General features: G+C 46.6%; 1 protein-coding gene across 2 annotated transcripts in view; it reads left to right on the top strand.

The window, feature by feature from the left end:
* The first annotated feature begins 3,270 nt into the window (after positions 1-3,270).
* Positions 3,271-21,561, top strand: part of Extl3 (exostosin-like glycosyltransferase 3) — a 90,468-nt gene continuing 72,177 nt past the window's right edge. Inside the window, exon 1 of one of the 2 annotated variants that reach the window (XM_039093619.2) lies at positions 3,271-3,364. The gene's annotated coding sequence lies outside the window, so the exon portion shown is untranslated. The remainder of the gene's footprint in view (positions 3,365-21,561) is intronic. The other variant, XM_039093622.2, reaches the window with a different exon arrangement.

Here is a 21,561-nt window from a genome sequence, read left to right as displayed (position 1 = left end):
CCTATCTCTGCCTCCCAAGTGCTGGGATTTCAGGTGTGCACTATACTGAGCCTTACAAAGGGTTCGGAAAGATACATAGAGGTCATCCAGGTCCACAGTGCTGTATCCCAAGGTTCCTGGTATTGGTATCCAAATAGGGAAGCAAGGAAAATATGAAGAAGTTCCAAGTGTGGGGTGGGGTGGGGTGGGGTGGGGGAAGGGCAGCACAGCAAACACAGCTGGAGAACCCAGTGAGCATCAGCTCACCCAGGAAAGGTTCCAAGTAGGAAGAAACCTCTCGGGATCACGTCTGTGGGGGAAATCACATGTGCACGTGACAGGTGCGCACATGCTCTTGAGACAAGTCTAATTTACTGTGATAGGCTGAATGTTCAAGGACTGGGCTACACAAGGGGTCCTAAGTTCTAGGGTCCCCCGGGGCCTCTTTAGGAGCCATTACGTAAAAGGAGAGCCACCCAATTCTAGGTCTTGTGACCTGTTTAGTACAAGTAGCATCTGCCGTAAAGGAACCCATGTGAGTGCTCTGGGGTCCAGGTGGAGAAACAGGAGAAAGTTATGAGGTGGCCATGAGCTCAGTGATGACAGTCACCTGTGTGAGCATTGGGCTTGCTGTCCTGGCCACCTGTGTTCCTAGCACTTTCTCCTCGGAGATTGGGCCCTATTAAGGGAAGCTGAAGGAGTCTTGCCTAAAATCTGGGAAAATCTGAATTACCTCACTATTTAGTCCAGTTGGCCAGCAGTAGAGTTCCAGAGTGAGCTCGGGAGGTGAGCACTGCCTCCTGGTAGCTGCTCTCAGGGTCCTTTCAGATCCCCTACCCCCACCCACCCTGTGTCCTGTGTCTCACTGAGACCTGCAGCTCACTGGCTGCCCACGGTAGCCAATCACAGCTCCTCTCTAGCAAGCTGCCCAGTTGAAACTCTGTGCCTAAGTCACTAGAGCAGTGGCTTCTGCTCTGGACGTCCGGGCTCCTAAATGTGGCTGATGCTTAGAGAATCACTGTTAAGTCAGTCATTCCTTCTGCTTGGTGTGTTAAAGTCCCCGACACTGTGCTCTGTGTCCTCTTGTGGGTAGGCTGAAATAAACCAGGAATGTTTATGGCATAGACTTCCGTGCACACCACACACTAGAGTTTCTACATGCTGGCTTTGGGGTTCTCCCAGATTCTAGCAAGAAAACACAGCTCTGGCATGCTACACAGGGCTTTGTTTCTTGCAGTCAGTCCAAAGCTTCTTACAGTGGTAAGGTTTGTATAGTTGGGCTACCTGAGAGACATGGCTCAGCTGTGAAGAAGTTTTGTGCCTGTGAGGCATCCTCCTCAACCTGGGGGCTTTGGTCAAACCGCCACCCCTGAACTTGGAATTCTTCAGTAGGAGGCCTTGCCATGTTCTCTCTGCCTAAGAACCTGAGATTCAAATGCAAGAAATGGGCCCTTTCCCCCAGACCAGGCATTAGGATAGTGTCCAGGCACATCAAACACACAGCATGCCAGATTCCCAAGTCTAGGGCTAGCTTAGCTCCTCCACAGTGCCAAGTTCATCTTGAAAGGCAAGAGGTGTTACAGGCAAGAAGAAAAGTTTGGTCTTACTGTGCTTAAGTTCTATTAATATTATATGTATATATACATACATGATATTACATATATGTATATAATATATATTACAGTGTTTTACCATTCATTAGTTTTTCACAGGAATTTTCCAATATTATGCTGTGAATTTCCAGCGTTTACTCCCAGTTTGGGGTTGTGTTGTCATTCTCTCTCCCACTGTGTGTTGAAGTTCTACACCCCCGATACCACAGAGGGAATCCGATTTAAGTCGGGTCATTATAGACAGTTTGTATAGGATGAGAGTATGTTGAAGCAGAGCAAGCCCCTTACCAAAGATGATTGGTCCTATAAGGAGGGATGCAGGCGTGTCTGTGGGAAACACCATGATCATGAAGATGCGATCTGTAAGCCCAGGAAGAGGGGACAGCACAGATCCCTCCCTCTCAACTTTCAGCACTGGAACCCACTTTGCTGGGGTGAGTCTTTACACACAGACTACTGGCCTCTGGAGTGTGCTTTGAGAAGCCTACCAAACTAACACACTCCCAAAGAAATAGTTTCCTTCTGGTATCCTGCCATGATTTGCAGACAAGCTAATTGTTATGGTTCTCTAAGACCTAAGAAACTTTTTTTTGTGTTTTGATATCTTTTTAAATATCCCTTAAATGAGCTGGGCCTGGTGGTACATGACTTTGATCCCAGCACTTAAAGGCAGAGGCAGGCAGAGCTCAAAGCCACCCGGTCTACATAGTGAGTTCTACGACAGCCAAGGCTACCCAGAGACCATGTTTCAAAACAAAACAAACAACAAGACCCCGCTGTGGGGAAACTAAAATCCTGTTGGACTGCTGGAAATCAGAACTAATTCCAACATCCTAGAAACATTTAGAAGTTATTTAATAAACATTAAAGGCTGGATGGATATGGTGCCATGCTCCTGGAATCCCAGAACTTTGAGAGACTGAGGCAGAGGGTGGTTCGAGACTAGCTTAGGGTATGTAAGAGACCCCTGTCTCAAAAAGCCAGGAGAAAGAAAGAAAGAAAGAAAGAAAAGGAAAGGAAAGAGAAAATAAAAGAGAAATGCGAGGTGTATTAAATGGCTTTCCTGGGCTCTTTTAATTTTTTGTGCCCCACTGCAATAGCATTTTACTACTATCTAGGACTCTGCTGATCTGCGCTTTCATGGGTTAGACACCATGTCATGTTTCTATGTCATCTTAACATCATTTCTCGTTTTCAATTATTTTTTCCCTGGTTTCAGTAGATTTTTCTATTGTCGTAGGTGTTTTCTTTGAGTTTCTCTGAGGGAAGGGGCTCCAGCTGTTTTACAGGATTCCATTTTATTTTGTTATTTTAATGAACTGGAAACCAGCTCAGGCCCCTAGGGTCCCAGCCCTCAGCCGCACTCCGGCTGCTGTTACAGTAGCGCCCGCCAGGAGTCAGCACAGGCCTGACATTGGCCTGAGTATCCCACAATGCATCGGGCTTCAAGCACGCTGGGAGGGTCAGTCAGAGCTGCGAGTTCGCCTGTGCAGCAAGAACTCAAAACGTTGGGGCGGTGCATCCACAACCCGGTGCCGCCTGAACGTTTGGGCGGGGCCTATATGTATGGGGCGTGGACTATTGAGGGCTTGGGCGAGTTTTCGAGGTGGGACTTGACTGTGGGGGCGGGACCTGGACTTCGGGGCGGGGCCCAGCTGATACAGGGATGGAGGGGCGTGGTCTATCTGTCGTGGGCGGGGCCGGGCCAAGTGTTCTGCGACCGTGGAGGTCCGCCGGCGTTGGCCGACCTCGGTTCCTGGTGCTGTAGCGAGGTAGGGGCTGTGGAAGCTCGTCCCTTGAGGGCGGGAAGTCCTGGAGAGGTGTGGGCGTGGCTGCGAGATCTGTGGAAAAGCTTTGCTTGTTTCCCCGGCACTGCATTTCCAAGGTCTCGAGACTCTTAACTCAAAGGTGTCTGGAATCCGTTGTGTTTTGTTCTGCTCCAAGCTGCCCCTCTCGTGGGAATGGATGTGACTCTCGGGCGCAGGTGGCTGGTGGAAAATTAAAATCGTGGATTCAAGGGCGCGCAGTTTGTGCAGGGGTGAGTGGCAGCTGCCACTCCCCTCAGAGGAGCTGTCCTTTGAGCTGAGCCTGTGGGGCCCTGATGTCCCAGAAGCCCTAAATGCCACTCAGGATGGCCCCTGAGGCTCCTTGATGCCATACTCCGCTCCTCATCGATCGGAGCGTCTTAGTTTGTGAGTTCATAGTTATAACTTTGCAAAAAGTATATGGTTCGATAGTTAGAAAGCACTGAAATGCCTGGCAGTTTGGGCTTGAGTGTGTCAGCCTGTTTCTGCTTCTCTTGGAGTTCAGTCCTTTAAGTCTCGTTTCTTGTTGCCCTGCTTCCTTGGTAAGTCACAACCTGGAGGCTTCAGGTTGTAATGCCCCACAAGGTTTCCTCCTCAGCTCCCTGTTCCCAATCATATTTTAGTTTTTTCCTTTTAGATTTATTTTATGTGTATGAGTGTATGAGCTTGTGTGTACGTGCGGACATTCACATGTGCATGTGTGCCGGGAGGCCAGAAGAGGGGATCGCATCCCCAGAACTAGAGTTAGGGATGGTAGTGAGCCACCGTGGGTATGCTAGAAACTTCGAGAACCTCGGTCCTCTGTGAGAATAACAAGTGCTCTTAACCCCCAACCCATCTTTCCAGCTCCATAATTCGTGTTTGAAAGACTTGTTTTATCCTGTTATATATCCATTTTCATAAGCCAATTGATTTGCTTTTACTTAAACTCTAAGAAAGTTCTTATTGCTTAGTAATGTTTATAATTAGAAAAACTATAGCGAAAAGATAATCCGGGTGAACACAATCCTCAGCCCCAGATGAGTCTGTTGCTGGGAGGCTGTGGATGGGAAATCAAGCAAGCTTGGTTCTCAGACATTTCTGCCACCAAGGAAGGTTGAAGTGTGAAAACCATCTTTACTGTGTCTTCCAAACCTAAAATGTAGATAATGAACACACATTCCTTTTTTTGGTTGACAGAATTCTTGACTTGATAATCAAAACGAAATAATCTTTTTTTAAATTATTCATTTTTTTTTTTTGGAGAGAATGTCTATGTAGTCCTGGCTGTTCAGGAACTCACTATACAGACCGGCTGGCCTCAGACTCCCAGAGATCCACCTGCCTCTGCCTCCCAAGTGCTGGGATTAAAAATGTGGGTGTCACCATGCACAGCCAATATAATAATAATAAAAATAATAATAATAAAAATAAATGCTTTTTAAATGGTTACTGAATTACCTCTACTCAAGGAGAGAAGGTGACTAAATTTGGGGTCTAAATCTTTGTAAAGCAGGAGCCTATCTTAATGATTATTCTGATTGACTTTATTACATGGATTTTATTCCAACCTGTTTTGTAATGGCAGAGTTATTCATACACAGATCCTGTCTGGTAGACATCCTATAGTGCTAGGGTTGGAAATGCAGGGATAATTTAAACCTTGGCGGGGCTGGGGATTTAGCTCAGTGGTAGAGCGCTTACCTAGGAAGCGCAAGGCCCTGGGTTCGGTCCCCAGCTCCGAAAAAAAGAACCAAAAAAAAAAAACCAAAACCTTGGCTTCAGAAGCTAACCTAGGACGGTAGATGGACCCAGACAGTATGGTACTCAGCATGTATTGGCCACGGTGGTGGGCGGTGTGGCACTGCAGCCCAGCTCACAGTGCCAGGGCTTCACATCTAGTCAGTCAGTTGCCGAGAAAAGACTTCTGGTAAAGCTGGCGCCTGAAATAAGTGTTAAGAATGCCTGGGAAGAGGGGTCAAGCAATAACAAAATCACAGCAGGCAAGAAGGAAATGGGAGAACCCAGAAAGAGGAATGGGACAGATATCAGGCTGAGGGTTCCAATCCCAAAGGATAAATGATGTCTGTCTCTACTTGAACAAGGTCCTTAGAGTGAGAGGTTGATGGAGATAGACGACAGAATGCTGGTTGCCAGGAGCTGTGGGAGAAGGAATTCAGAGGCAGTGCCGAATGGACACAGCTTTGAGGAGATGGAGCCCTAGAAGAGCATGATGGTTACACAGCAGAACCACTGTGGTAGAGCTGCTTCCGTAAACTGGTTGACCTCAGGGCTGGCGAGATGGCTCAGTGATAAGCATGACCATCTGAGTTCAAAACCCCAGGAAAGCCGTGTGTGGCTACGTAAGTGCCTGTAACCCGGTGCTTGGGAGGCAGGCCTCAGGGAGAGGATTGCTGGAGCTTGCTGGCCACCAACCTAGTTCTAGGTTCAGTGAGAGAGGCTGTGTCTTGAGGAATAGTGACAGAACAGGACACCCAGCATCCTCCTCTGGCCTCATACAGCATACTCCTCTGAATACACATTTACCAGATACATATATGTAGTTAATCTCTTTTTCACTGTTTCCTATCAACATGAAGAATCTCCTCCTGTCAACCTCTGACCATAAAGAAGCCCAAGTATCTATGCTGTGGTCATTTTAATATGCCTGGCCTGTGGGGAGTGGTACTGTTAGGAGGTATGGCCTTGTTAGAGTAGGTGTGGCCTTACTGGAGGAAGTGTTTCACTGTGGGGGTTGACTTTGAGATCCTACGCTTAGGCTCCGCCTAGTATGGATGAGGCTCTCCTGCCTGCAAGCTGCCATGCTTCCCACCATGGTGATAATGGACTGAACCTCTGAACCTATAAGCCAGCCCCAATTAAATGTTGTCCTTTATAAGAGTTGCAGTGGTTATGATGTTTCTTCACAGCATGGAAACCCTAAGACACATGTGCACCTTGAATCTGAGCACTGGGAACACAGATAGGTTGATGTCCGTGAGTTCAAGGCTAGTCTGGTCTGCACAGAGTGTTACAGGCCAGCGAAATTTGACTTAGTGAAACCTTATCTCACTCTCAAAAAAAAAATGGCTAGTATAGTACATTGTATGTCTTTATATATTTTACTATATACAGAAAAGCCCCATTAGCCATCATATTGTCTAGGAGCTTGTGACACATTTGAGATAAGGAAGATCAAAAGTGTAATTTCACGGGGGGAAAAAAGGTAAAAGGTATTTTATAGAACCCAGCCCAAGAGAAGACTACTGGCCAGATTCTTGGACTGTGTGATTAGAATTGTATGTGCTTGGCGCTGGTTCCTCTGGGTATCAAGGTGGTGAAATGCAGCCAGGCATCGTGGCACCTGCTCGTAATCCCAGCACGTGGGTGGTAGAAGTAGAGGGTCAGGAGTTCTAGGCCAACCTGAGGTTCATGAGAGACCCTGTCCTACAACAACAAAACAGACAAAAACCAGAAGCGAGGGGAAAGGTGAGTGCCCATCAAGCGTGTGACACTGGAGAGATGTGACCTCTGGAGAGATGGCTTAGAGCACATTCAGAGGTGGAGCTTGGAGTGCATGCTTTTAATGGAGGCAGAAGTAGGAGCAGCTCCGAGAGTGAGGCCAGCCTGGTCTACCTGGAGCGCTCCAGGCCGCCAGAACTATGTCAGGGAAACCTGTCTCAAAAATGTACTTGCTTATCCTGTACCACGTCCGCCTCCCACTTGCTGTGGTTTGAGTGTGCGGTTGCCCAAGGGTTCAGAGTGTGGGGCCGTGAGGGCGATGGAGATGGACTGAGGAAGAGAAAGGATCCCTGCGCTACAGACAGACAAAAACCGAACAGTATTTGAATCAAGTCTTCTCGTGGTTCCCATATTCTTTTGACTATTTCAGGATGGGTGGAGCAAAACCAAAAACAAAGATAGTATTCAAAAGGTGCAGCTGATTGTGGTTGGTAGCTGTCCCCACTGTCACATCTCACATGAGCTCTCATCTCCTCAACTGAATCTTTGGGTCCTCATACGGAAGGAAGGGCCTTATCTAGCACTGCCTGGTGTCTGCTCTGGACAAGTAATATGTCTTCTCTCTTACGATCTTAAGAGAATTGTGACCTTTATTTTACAGGTATAGGGTGTGTGTGTGTGAGAGAGAGAGGGGGGGGTGTCTCTCACTAGCCTCGGGAGACTCCTGTTTCCACTAAAGCACCCCAAGAATCCCTTTGTTTCCACCTTCCTAATGTGTGGAAATGTGGGTTCTGGGGATTGAACTCTGGTCCTTAGGCTTGCAAAGCAAACACCTTACTGACTGAACCATCTCCCCAGCACCTTAAACATATACACATTGTTTCTCTTTAGCTGATCTGGAACTTGCCGTGCAGCTCAAGCTGTCCTCATGCAGCAGGGTTCCTGCATCTGCTTTGTGACCTGAGCCACCATAACCAGTAACCAGTCAGTCCGGTGTCTCTCGCCTGCTGCTCTGTTCCGTCAACTTGGCAGTTTACAGCAGACTAAGGATTAAGTCAGCAAACGTCAAACTCCCTCTTTCAGGTCATTAAAGGACCCAAACCCAGGACCTCTGGGTGCTGTCCTTTTATCTTGTAGACCTTGGTAAAACTGAAATGGTTTCTGTTACCCAAGGGACCCTTAAAGCACACAGCCTGTTCTGGCTGGTTCCTTCTCATTCTGTTCTCCACAGCAGTTCTTTCAAATGGCCTCCCGGGTCCCTTTCTCTCAGCAAAGAACCTACTGTGGCTTTATAGGTAAAATCAGGGCTCTGCTGTCACCACCCCACCCCCCCCATTGATTAACTTCTCAGGTGCCCATTCTTTTCCTGCTCCTTTCTGGCTTGTGGCGCCTAGCCCTTGAATTAGAACCATGGTTTTTGTTGTTTTTGTTTTTGTTTTGTCTCCTCTGAAAGTAGGATCTTACCACATAGACTAAATCCTCTTGTATCCATTTCCCAAGTGATGGGCTTACAGATGTGTGTTACCAGGAGGGGTAACTTTGGGGCTCAGCCTGTGTTAGAGCCTTTTGCTCTTACCTCCACATCGGTGTCATTAGCCTTTGTCCACACTCCTGCCTCACCATCAAAACCCACCTTTCCCAGCCACCCTCCTCTCCACACAACAGATTTGGCTTTAGACTTGCCTGTGCTCGCCAACTCCCTCCCACCCCTCATCTCTCCTCTTCTTGCTTTGTTCCCATCTCGCCACTGAAATCGTGTTCACAGAAGAAGTCACCAGTGTTGCCCTTGCTGCTCAGCCCACAGTTGAGCATCTCTCAGGGGCTGGAGGCTGTTGGCCCAGGCTTCCCTGCAGTCACCATGTTCGGCTTCACTCCTCAGCCTCCTCACGCTGTTCTTGCCCTTAGCCCCCTCTTTCTGCAGTTTCTTCCCTGGGCTCCCCACTCTAGCTGATCCCATCTTCCTGGAATTCTCTAGTTCTAAGCGACAGACTAGAGGACTCAACAACCAGCCACTCAAATGAGCCCAGCCAAGGACGTGAGCTGATGTCCACGCTGGAAGTCCGGAGGTTGCTCTAGAGGTCTTTTCCTCATAGCAGCGTACATTCCTTGCCCAGGACAGCCCCTCCAGCTCCCGCCCTGTTGCGGATGCCCACTTGGCTCCTGAGTTTTCATCTGGTGCCTGCTGCGGTCTCCAAGTGGTTTCTCGCTCTGTCTGGACACCTATCCGGTCTACACCTCACATCGTGGTCTGGAGTATTTTTGAAAAATGCTCACCAAATCGCACCCCACCATTCTTTTTTTTTTTTTTTTTTTGGTTCTTTTTTTCGGAGCTGGGGACCGAACCCAGGGCCTTGCGCTTCCTAGGCAAGCGCTCTACCACTGAGCTAAATCCCCAGCCCCCGCACCCCACCATTCTTAAAAGCAAACTACTGTTATTGGAAGATGACGTCTCCTCCTGTACCGACAGGTCCTGTCTGATGGGTGCTGCTTGTTCCTCAGGTTCCCCTTTCCCTCCCTCTCAGTTCCCTTCAGCTCTTAGCCACAGATGCCAGGTGGGGGCAACTCTCAATTCGTCTCTCATGGTACCCCTCACCACAACCCCGTGCTACTGACTAACTACTGCTGGTCCTTTGAGGTCAGAGGCAGTGTCCCCTTGGAGAGCCTCTGTGCCTAGTTATGTATACAGACCTCCTGTTCAGACTCTACCTCTGCCCATGCCGGTGCTGCAGGTCTGTCAGCCCAACTGCTCTGGAGACTGAGGCAGGAGGATTGCACCTTGTCTTAAAATGTGAAAAGAAACCAGGCAGTGGTAGCGAGTGCCTTTAATCCCTGCACTTGGAAGGCAGAGGCAGGCTGATAACTGTGAGTTGAGGCCAGCCTAGTCTACAGAGAGTGAAAAGTGAAAAGAGAGCTGGGGGCATATAGCTCAGTGGTACAGTACTTGTCTGGCATGTATGAGAACTTGGATTCAATATGAAATCAATCTCTCTCTCTCTCTCTCTCTTTCTCTCTCTCTCTCTCTCTCTCTCTCTCTCTCTCTCACACACACACAATTCATTACTTCTTTTTTTTTTTTTTTTTTTTTTTGGTTCTTTTTTTCGGAGCTGGGGACCGAACCCAGGGCCTTGCGCTTCCTAGGTAAGCGCTCTACCACTGAGCTAAATCCCCAGCACAATTCATTACTTCTGTTGTGACAAAAATACCATGATCAAAGCAATTTATAGGAGAGTTTATTTAGAAGTTCCAGAAGGATATGAGAGAGAACTGTGACATTGTGACATCAAGTGACAGGCATGGCAGTAGGCGCAGGGAGCCAAGGGCTTAAAACTTCAAATGTAAGCACAAAGTAGAGAAAATGAAGTAGAAATGACTTGAGACTTTTTACCTCAAAGCCCACCTCAAGTGACATTACTTCCTGTACCAAATTAGAACCTCCTAAATCTCCCCAAACAGTGCCACAGGCTGGGGACCAAATGTTCAAATGCTGGAGATTATGAGAGACCATTCTCATTCAAACCGACCATCACCCCTGTAAACGCACACACAGGCACACGAGTGTGGAGACACTCACTGCACTTACCCACCCACTCATGCATGCACACTCGAGAGGGAGAAATGGGGAAGAGAAAGAGAGAGAGGCAAAGAGGTAGGGATGGAAGGGTAAAGAGTGAAATAAACAGAAATGGGGTTGGGGAGAGGGCTCTTTCCACCTTAGATAGACCTTGCCGTTCTTTATTGCTTCTTAAATCATGCCTCAGTTGAATTTCAAGGGCTATGAAAGTTTAGGCCTAAGCACTCTGCCACCTCCCCACCCCCTTCTCTTGGTGATCCCAGCTTTTGAGCTCCCCTCAGCCCCATCCCTTGTGAAGTTGTCATTGTCATTTATAGCTCCTTGACATTCTTGCTGTGTAGTATGTGCAATGAAGAGAAGAAGTTGGAGAGCTCTTCATTGGATACAGAAAATCCTTCATTATCTCTGCGGGAGCGGATGGGAGGAAGGATAAGTGGCAGCTCTGCTCCGAGTGTGTCTTTGTACCCAGGGGGCATTGCTGCTGCCTCTTCAGGCTGTAGAAGAGAGGCCTCCTAGTGGGGAGAGGAGAAGCCAGGCTGCAGCTGGAGAGCTCACAGCATAGGTGCAGGGAGATGGTTAGGGGCATCCCTTGATGCAAACAGTTGATGCCTCCTGCATATATCCCGGCGTTTTGATATTTATTATGTGTATAAGTGTTTTGACTGCATGTATGTCTATACATCACATGTGTGCTTGGTGCTTGTGGAGGACAGGGGTATGCATCAGGTCCTCTAGAACTGGAGCAACAGATGGTTGTAGGCCACCATGTGCTGCTGGGACTCAAGCCTGGTCTTCTGGAAGAACAAGTACTCTTAACTGCTGAACCATTTCTTAAATTATCCTGAGAAGGAGCCTTGCTGGCATAGAACTCCCTACGTGGCCTCTGCTGCCCTTGAACTCATGATCCTTCACCTCAAACTTCTCTTAACTTCAGCGATGGGGTTGAAGTTGTGAGTTGCAGGGCAGTGTTGGCACATGACTTTAGTCCTAGCACTTGGAGGGCAGAGGTTGAGTTTGAGACCGGACCGCTCTACGGAGCAAGCACCTGGACAGCCAGGTCTATACAGAGAAACCCTGCCTCAGAAAACCGAAAACAACAGCAACAACAACTAGTGAGACCCCTGGCTTCGTGCTTATTGTTCCATTTTATAATTTACTTGTTGAAATACTATATAAGTTAAGATAAATAATAAATTAAAATATTTTAATTCATACACTATACAGTATATTTTAATTCATACACTATACAGTATATTTTAATCATCTTCAGCTTATAATTTATTTGAATGAATAGATGAGTTCAAATTTAATGATGGCAGCTATTTCATAATCACATATTTACGATTTATGCTCTTAAGTCTCATTTTAAAATGTTTCCTCCATTACCAACCATAAATATATTATCCAACACATGCACACGCACACATGCACACACACGCGCACACACGTATGTGTGCTTGCGTGCATACACACACACACACACTATTTGAAGTCTCTCTGTATCTCCCTTAAATTTAAAAAGTTATTTTGTGATTGATATAATTTATAGAACCATTATTACCTTGGCCGTCCACCCCCTCCTGCTCCACCCCTGCCCCAGTGTAGACTGTGGAAGTATTGGTTTTGTTGGTCTAGCTCCGGCATTGCCTCTGTGGTAAGGCTCCATGCCCGTAGGCATTGGTTGCTCTTCATGGCTGAGCACAATGCTGTTGTTCATGGCATCCGGTCATCTTGCATCTAAGGCCCCTTGCATCTTCCAGCTACCTTGACGGAGCTGCTCTGCTTGTTCATATCTGTTCGCATGCCATTCTTTTGGCTCTTTACTCAGGAATGGAACTGCTGGGTCATGTGGCGGGCGGCCCATGCTAACTTCTGGTGGGCGGGGGAGGGGGCCCGCCTAGCTGTTTTTCGGTAGTGGCCAAACTTCTTCATATCCCATCAGCAATGTCCAAGGGTCAAGGCTTCCAGTGTCTCCTCAGTCTTTCCTTTAATCCAGCCAGGGTTGTGGGCGTGATATGCGTCATCTTGATCCTGGCTTGCATCTCTCTGCTGACCAATGGCACTAAGCAAATCTTGCGTGCTTTTGGGTCATTTGTGGATCTTCTTGGAGAAATGTTTATTCAAATCCTTTCCCCCACTTTATTTCATTCTTCTAGAGTGCTCTAAGGTTCCCAGTAAGATTAAGCAGAACATAAAGAGAATTCCCATTGTTTCCAAAAAAATGCTTTAAAAAATGTGTTTGGGTATTTTTTACCCGTATGTTTGTCTGTGTGCCACATGCAGTGCTGGCAGAAGCCAGAGGAGGGTGTTGGATCCTGGAACTGGAGTTACAGATGGCAGTGAGCTGCCTTGTGGGTGCTGGGAGGTAAACTCTGGTCCTCTGCAAGAACAACAAGCGCTTTTACCTGAGGAGTCACCTCTCCAGGCCCATGTTGTTTCGGGGAGTTTGTTTTCTCTGGGATATGGTGTCTTACAAATTTTACTTGTACAGGGAGGAGACATGTTTATTTTTAGCACTAAACTTGCTCTCTCTCTTTATGATCTCTGAGGGTCCTTGAATAAGGTAAAAAAAAATAGAATTTTGTCTTGAGAGAGTTTGTTGCTTGAGAAAGAGGTGAGGGCTCCAATCTGTGGAGTATTTTACACTGTATTAGGATATAATGGTTTGATCCCCCAATGTGCAGATACAAACAGAGATTATTGGAGACTGACTCAGCAACACTGTCTCCACCAGATGTGACCACACACCTCTGTAACCTTCACACACAGGAGGCTGAGGCAGAGTTCACAGTGAGATCAGGTTACCTGTGTTGAATCTGGGTTTGTAAAACAGGAAAAGTTAGCTGGGTGGGGTGGTGCATTCCTAGAGTCCCAGCACTCAGGAGGGAGAGGTCAACAGATCTCTGAGTTCAAGGCCAGCCTGGTCTACAAAGTTAGTCAGAGAGAGTTCAGGCCAACAAGGGCTACACAGGGGAGACTTGTCTTTAAAGAAAAAGAAAAGTATATATATATATATATATATATATATATATATATATATATATATATATATATATATATATATTGAGAATATATATATTCTCAGTGAGATACCATTGAGGGTTTTTTGCTTGTTTGAGTGTGTATGTACAGTGAGGGCTAGTGTACAACTTTTTTTAACCTTCCTGCCTCAGCTTACTGTGTGTGAGGGTTACAGATATGTGCCATCACATCTGGTGGGACAGTGTCGTCAATCCAGTATACATTATCACATCTCTTTAGCTCCATGTTCTGCCTGTGTCTGCATATTTGGGACTATTTCAGAACCATCATATACTGATACAGTTTAAAATTCTCCATCGATTGGAGCCCTGTCTCCTTTTTTCATCCCTCAATTCAGTAGTTTTCATGGTTTAGATCTGGAATATCTCCCCACATTCCCAAGGCTCATGTGTTGAAGGCTTGATTCCCAAAGTAGTCATATTTGCAGGTGCGCTTTGGGGAAGTGATTGGCTCCATGGGAATGGTGACTTCATCAAAGGGCTCATCTCTTGATAGGGTCATAATTTGATGGGCCATATTGGGAAGTGATAGAAATGTAGTAGGTGCTGGCTGTACCCACTCCCAAGAGAGAATGACTCGACCTTCTGTGTCAGGTAGCGAGCACAGCAGTGCTGCTTGCAGGGGAAGCAGAGACCCACTGTGTGCACAAACTTTGTAGGCTCACAGAAGAAAATGGCAGATCTTTGGGAGACAAACTTATGCAGCAGAGCGTTTTCCAACCTCCTCTGTCATCTAGAATTTGTTTGACTTTTGGAAGGTTAGCATGGGACCTCTGATATCAACAGCACACACAAACTGACCACTCCCAATCCAAAGGTAGATGCCAAAACTGGAAAATTGAGCATTGACCCAATGGTCATAGAGTTTTGAGTTTCAGAGCATTTTCAGATTTAGGGATGTTTCACTTGTGAAACTACTCAAAATTTAAACAAACATGATGTGAAACACTCCTATTTACACATTTGGGTAAGAGATACTATGTTAAAAGTAGTCTCCATAGGTCTATAAAATAATATACCATGTCTTGTTAATACTATGTTAAAAGTAATCTCCATAGGTCTATAAAATAATATACCATGTCTTGGAATGTAGAGGTGGCTCAGGTTGTCCTTCCAAAGGACCTGGCTTCAATTCCCAGCACCCACACGGTAGCTTACAACTGTCTGTAGCTCAGGTTCCGGGGGATCTCACATCCTTACACAGACATATATACAGGCCAATACAAATGTTCATTAAAATAAAAATTTTAAAATGTTATGCCTTTTGTTTAAAAATGAAATACCTCAGATGAACTGATGGGTTTCCCGTGATTACCCAGAGATAAGTTGTAGAGCATGTTTTACTAATTTTGAAATACGTTTTTGTGTATGTGTGATATACATATGAGTATGCATACTCACATGTGTGCAAATATGTGTACAGGTGTATGCATACATGTGTATTTGTGCTGACAGAGGCTCAAAGTTGATGTTGGGATTTTGCTTGTCAGTCTAACCAGCTGTAGACTTGTCTGCACTGAAGGGTGCCACCATACCCACTGTGGACTCAAATTCTGGTCCCCACACTTGCACAACATACACTTTACCCACTGAGCCATCTCCTCAGCCTCCGTGTCTTTTTGTGTGGTACTTGGTATTGAATCCAGGGTCCCTTGTACAAGCAAGCGCTGTATGACCGAGCTCCATCCCAGGTCTCAATCATTCCTTTTAAGTATGCCTTGGTTAATAAGGGCCAGGGCACCTCTTTTCACACTCTGGTGTCTATAGAATGACCCAGCATGGTCAGAAGCGGGGCTCAGCTAGCATAGCAGTGAATCCGGAGCTCAGGACTGATTAGAAGGCTGCTTGCTATTGGTGATCCAGAGACAATAGGACTAGTTGCTGACCATGTGGATGGGAAAGAGCAGGTGGCATCAGGATTTGTCAGGACTCGGAAACCATTCTCTTTCTACACAATAACTCTATTCACTTGAAAGAAGCACCTGCCGTTAAAGATGCTTCTTTCCAAGGCATGTAATACCGCTGCCATTTATAATTTACCATCTGTGAGCAATTGGGTGGCTGGTGACACATAACAGTTGGGGGTTTGCTAAGGTTGGGGGGATTGGTTCTGAGTGGAAGGTGAGGCTATAGGAAGCGCCAGCTCCCAGGAGACCCCTGGCTCTCCAGGGTCTCTTCAGCTTTGCTGAAGAAGTCTGAAAGGTCACTTTAGAGCATGCCTTTTTATTGGAGTATAATAATGTGTGCCTTAGCCTGCATTCCGCTGTTCTAATGCAATACTGTAGAGTGGGTAGCAGGTAGAGGCTTATTTTGGTTCATAGCTAGGCTTGGCCATCAAGACTGGGTGTTTAACAATGTGTGGTGAAAGCTTCGAACTGCTTCAACTCATGGCAAAAAGTGGAAGGGTGAGTTGGGTGTTCTGTGTGACGACAGGCAGTACATGGTGGACATGTAACCACCTGCTCTCGTGCCGACTAAGCCAGCTTTAGCTCAAGAGCTCCTCTAGAAAGTATCAAGCCCTTCCCGAGGGCTTCCTTCCCAGGACTCAAACACTGCCCTCGGCATCTCCACACAGTCGTACCTGAGGAGTTATGCTCAACATAAGCGCTTCAGGGGGAGAAATGGTGCTTTCGTTCACAGCAACTCCTAGTTGCTTTTGTGGTACTGGTTGGTCCCTCCCTCTGGCCATTTGATGCTGGCAGCAACTGTTACAACTTTCGTACATCCCACGGATCCGACCCGAGCCGACTGAGGAGTCCTCTTAGGACTTTTGAACATAGAACTAATAAAAGCTCGAGGGCTGACAGTGGCAACTCTTGACCTCTGGGTGTCCGTGTTTACTGTCCTGTGAAAGGGTCTTACTGTGAGAGGCAGAAGCAAAGGACAAAGTCCTGCTCAAGTTTGGGTTGGTTCCTGGGCTTGGCTTAGCTCTAACTTGTTGTGTCCTTTGCTACGCATCTCTTTCTATCACTCTCATTCCTGTCACTTACATTCAAGAGTTCTGACTAAAGCAGGACAGGGTGTTGGCCACCATGCTGCTTCCAAATTTGGGATTCAGGAAGGTTTTATTAGGATGGAGACCTTGGAGGTGCCTAGGTCTGCTGTATTGTTCAAGCACTGAGGGGTTTGATTTTTGCATCCAATTTTATTAATTAGTACGAAGCTTTGCATTAAATGGGTGAGAGACTTTGGTACCTTCACGAGCAAAACCAACCCACTAACTTAAATATCAGTTGATTTTACATAACGGTCAAGGACTGAGGCTAGAAAATGGCGATGGTTTGAATAGAGTGGTTAAGTTGGGGAGACGAATATGACATCAGCATCACTTGGGTTTACAGAGTCGGGGGAGGAAGATGGCTTGGAGGGCTACTGAGTTTCAAAGCCAGTGAGGAGAGGGCCTGCAGGAAGAGTGAGCCACTGGCCTTAGAGCATCTGTTACTTGCTGTACCTCCTCACCTCGGACAGTCCTACTCCACCCTTCAAGTCAACTGGGTCACATTGGCCTACAGCCCATTGGTATCTTTGACACCAGCTAGGAGCTGAACCCAGGGCCTCATACATGCTAAGGTAGCGGTTCACCACTGGGCTACAATCCTGTGACATTTACTCTGTCTGTTATTTCTCCTTCCTTCCTTCCTTCCTTCCTTCCTTCCTTCCTTCCTTCCTTCCACCCTTCCCTCCTTCTATCCTTTCTACTTGAGATAAGATCTCCTGTCACTCAAGCTTGTCTTGGATTCACTGTGTGGCTGAAGGTGACCTTGACAAACACTTGCCTCCCGACCTCTCAAGTGGATCCCAGGTGTGACCCCCCCCCCCACACACCTGTTTTATGCAGTGCTGGGGATCAAACCCAGAACTTCTCACATACTGGGTAAAGAACACTGCCAACTAAACTATACCCCATGCTCCTGGAACTTGCTATGTAGACCAGGCTGGCCTCCAACTCACAGAGATCTGTTTGCCTCTGCCTCCCTCGTGCTGGGATTAAAGGCGTGCGCCACCACGCCCAGCCTTCTACATCTTTAAAGGTTTCAGACTATGTAAGGATCTTGGTGCGGCTTTGTCTTTAATGCATCCATCTCTGTTGTTTTCTTGTCTTACACTGTACTTTTTTGGTTTATAAGAACGATCCATACTCATAAAAGCAACTGGAAGGCACATCAAAGAAATCCCCGAAAAGCAGCCACCCATTATTCCCCAACCCAGAGCCAGCAGTGTTGGCATGGGGCACATGTCTCTTTGGTATCTGTGAGGAGTGTTCCAAGTTTGGTCTGGCTGGCGGCCATCATCCATCCCAGTCTCTCTGACCTCCCAGGCTTGGGTTCTCTGTTAATAGCACTCACTTCATCGACCCTCCCTGCCCCCTTTCTAGCCTACTTAATAAGGATTCAGGTTGAGGAGGCTGGGAGATGGATTCTGGTAACTGGCGAGGAGAGCAGATCACAAGCATCAGGGGTGGGGCGGCGATCATCTGAGGCGCACCATGGCCTGACTGAGGCAGATGCACCTGCAGGGGAGGGAGCCTAGCAGCTGGCAGGGCTGTGGCCCAGAGGCTTGGTACAGAAGCAGCCCACTCGCCATTGCCATATTCCTGACTGTTGACAGAGCACATGCTTTGTATGACAGCTCCAGTAGCAGCCGGCTTCCTCCTCCCACACCAGACCACACAGTAGGTAGGGGTGGCTTCTCAGTCTCTTCTTGCCTTACCAACTCTGAATGAGAAGGCTTCCGAGCTTCGTACAGCAGGGGTCTTTCTGCCCGTCCACTCTTTTCACTTCCTGTCAGAGCGGGTTTTCTGTGCTAACTATCCTATGCCACAGGGTGGGAATGGCTCTCATCCCAGGTCAAGGGGCCACATCTGTTGTACAGAATCCTCCTCACCTGGCACAGAGCAGCACAAGCGAGAGACAGAGACATGGGAGAGACCAAGACATGTTGGTCTTTGTAGAAGATTCTCTCTGGCAGTGCATGTCTTTAGCCCCAGCACTCAGGAGGCAGAGGCAGGCAGACCTCTGAGTTTGAGGCCAGTCTGGTCTACAGAGTGAAGTTTCAGGACAGCTAGTGCTGGTGCTACATAGAGAAACCCTGTCTCAGAAAAACAAAAAACAAACAACAACAACAACAACAACAACAAAAAAGGAGACCATCTTTCTTTCTTTAAAAAAAAAAACTTTTTTTATTATCCTAAATTATGTATATGCATGTGGTGTGTGCATGTAAACTCAGGGGCCCAGGAGGCCAGAGGCATTGGCTCTCCCGGGTTTAGGATTATAGGCTATTGTGTACCATTCCACATGGATGCTGGGTTCTGGAAGGAATAAACTAGGGTGCTCTTTAACAGCAGTAATTGCTCTTAAGCACTGAGCCGTCCCTTTAGCCCCACAGACCCTTTTTCAAGATAGCCTACCAGCTCATTAACAAGGAGAATTTATTAATCCATTCATGAAGGCAGAGCTCTAATCATCTAGCCCTACCTCTTACAGCTCATAATGGATATTGACTTTCAGCTTGAGTTTTAGGAGAATAAACTTTATCTAAACCACAGCACCCCCATCAGCCCTCTCCAGTAGCCAGTGTGCCTGTGTATATGTGTATTCATATAGCTTATGAATATTCAACACATGCAAATAGTTCAAGTTCTTGGTTTTCCCTTCTTGAAAATAAATGGAAGCATCACAGATTTCTGTACCTTGGGGCTCTTTGGTCACATACTGTATTTGGAGACTTTTACAATACCTGCACACTGAATACTTCCTCGTGTGTTTTTATGCCTTCGAAGTATTATGCTGTGTGTGCGTGGTACAATGTAGTTAATCAGTCCCCTTGTCAAAGGGGCTGGAATTCTTCCTCTTTCATTATTCACAGCAATGCCACGACGAATCCATTTAAACATATGCTGTTCCTTAAGTATTACAGCCTAAGGAGAGACTCCCAGGAGACAAGTTAGGGGTCAGAGGTGAGTGAGTCTCAATTGGAAGTTTGATCCCTAAGACCCGGTTCCTTCCACAGAGGGGTATCTCGGTCTACACTTCTATTAGGATGAGTGTTTGTCTCTCACACACAGCCCTGCATCCTTGTCACTTTTTCCCACTCAGCTATTGTCCTCCCAATTAGGGGGCAGATGTGTGGAAAATAAGGACCAAGATATAGATCTTCCTGTTCTTGAATTTTCTGCATTCATAAATTGTGCCACACCCCAGGAGCATAATAAATATTTTTGTTTCCAGTGTATAATTTGGGAGAGCAGCCAGTCATGCCCGGAGGAGAGGAGTCCACATGGAGAGTTAAGCAAAGCACTCTCTCTCTCTCTCTCTCTCTGGAGATATTTTGAATTCTTTCTCCAAGCGCCACAGAGTGGCCACTGAGATGAGACCCTAGGCTTGGGCCAACAGCATGTCTGTTTATTGGCTTGTCAGCTTCTGTCCTGGAGCCTTAGCCTGTCCCGTGGCTCATTTTCCTCAGCATGTGCCAGCACCTGCCCCAGCGTCAGCCGCAGAACAAAGAGGCTTTTAAACACTTTTTATGTGTGCTATGTGTGTAAACATTACATCATTTCAGGTTACTTTGCTTGTACCCCAGTAGCAAAATGAGCTCATCGTTGCTTCACTGTCTTGGTTGCCATGATGCTGCATGACCTCCTAGGTCTGCTCCTACACAGTCCCTAGCCCATAAAATGGAATGCCCCTTGCATATATCAACCATCAACATAGACAGTGTGAGCTGAGGAAGTTTACAAAGGATTTATCTTTCAAGTGCTATCAATATTGACTCTAGAAAATAAGGTTGTTGGATATACAGACGAGTATTGACAAATACGTCTATGAAGGTACAGACAATATGTATATTTCTCCAGTTAAAATGTAGATTATTTTTATAGTAGTAAAGCATCTTACCTTTTTAAGTGTATGACCAGGGCTGAAGATAAAGCTCATTGCTTGCCCAGCATGCGCCATCCCCAGCATCACATGAAATAGGGTTAATTATACATACCTATGATCTCAGTGCTCTGGGGTAGAAACAGAAGGATTTGGGGTTCGAGGTCATCCTTGACTAACAGGGAGTTTGAAGTTGCACTAACAGGCCTGGAGACTATCTCAAAAATGGACCCAGTGGTTTTAAGCAATCTGTTTTTATGGTTTTATGTTAAAATGCATGTAACAGAAAGTTTACCATGTTCCTCTGAGAGAAAAACATCTGCAATCCCAGTACTTGAGAGGCAGATCCAGGAAGATAACCATGTGTCCAAGGCTAGCCTGGGCTACATGGTAAATATGAGACCAGCCTTTCATCTGAAACCTACCTTACAGGTTACCTGTATAATTTCACTGATTTAAATATACTTATGTGAGGTCATCACTCCACTCTGGAACTCCACCTGCTGTGCTCTGCAGATGGGTTCAGTGTGTTCCTGAACTTGTGTGTTGGAAGCTTGCTTCCAGTGTGGCAGTGTGAAAGGTGGTGTGAGGCCCTGAAGAGGGGTCCAGTGGAGGCCATTAGACCACTGGGGTACCACATTGGGGTTCTCTCAGAACTCTGATTTAGTTTCCCAGCAGCAACTGTTCCAAAGAGCTAGCCTGATCTAAGAATTTCTCCAGCGTCTTGTCATGTGATCACTCCTTCTTAAAAGGCTACCTCGGCCATGCTGTCTGCCATGCTGTGATGTAGCCAGAGAGCCCTGTACCAGAGGCTGACCTGACAAGACAGTTGGTCTTAGACTTTAGACTTGAGCTTTCACAACAGTGAATTTACATGAACAACGCTCCTATGTTATACCTGTCTCAGGTGTTAGAGCAACAGAAAATAGGCCAAGATGTGAATGGAACCCAGGCTTTCTTGGGTGATTGTCTCTCTCATCCTAAAGCTTTCTGAAACTGTAGGAGCTCATAATTAAGATGGCCTAGGCTGTTGAAGGGCAGCCATCCTTACTTTTGTATCGTGATTATTTCATTATTCTTGTTAGAATATCTTTCTCATAAACTTTAGTGGGTCCTTGACTTAGAAAGGATGGAGGGGGGTTTGTACTCAGTTAACAGCTTAAAGATTTTGTTTCTAATTACCTGTAGGTATGTAGGGGTTTAGGGTATGTACTTGAAGACGGTGTTGGACCC

The sequence above is a fragment of the Rattus norvegicus genome, chromosome 15 (genome assembly GCF_036323735.1).
Source record: "Rattus norvegicus strain BN/NHsdMcwi chromosome 15, GRCr8, whole genome shotgun sequence".
NCBI classification, from domain to species: domain Eukaryota; kingdom Metazoa; phylum Chordata; class Mammalia; order Rodentia; family Muridae; genus Rattus; species Rattus norvegicus.
Note: the sequence above shows the minus strand (reverse complement) of the source record. Positions and strands in the feature narration are given on the sequence as shown.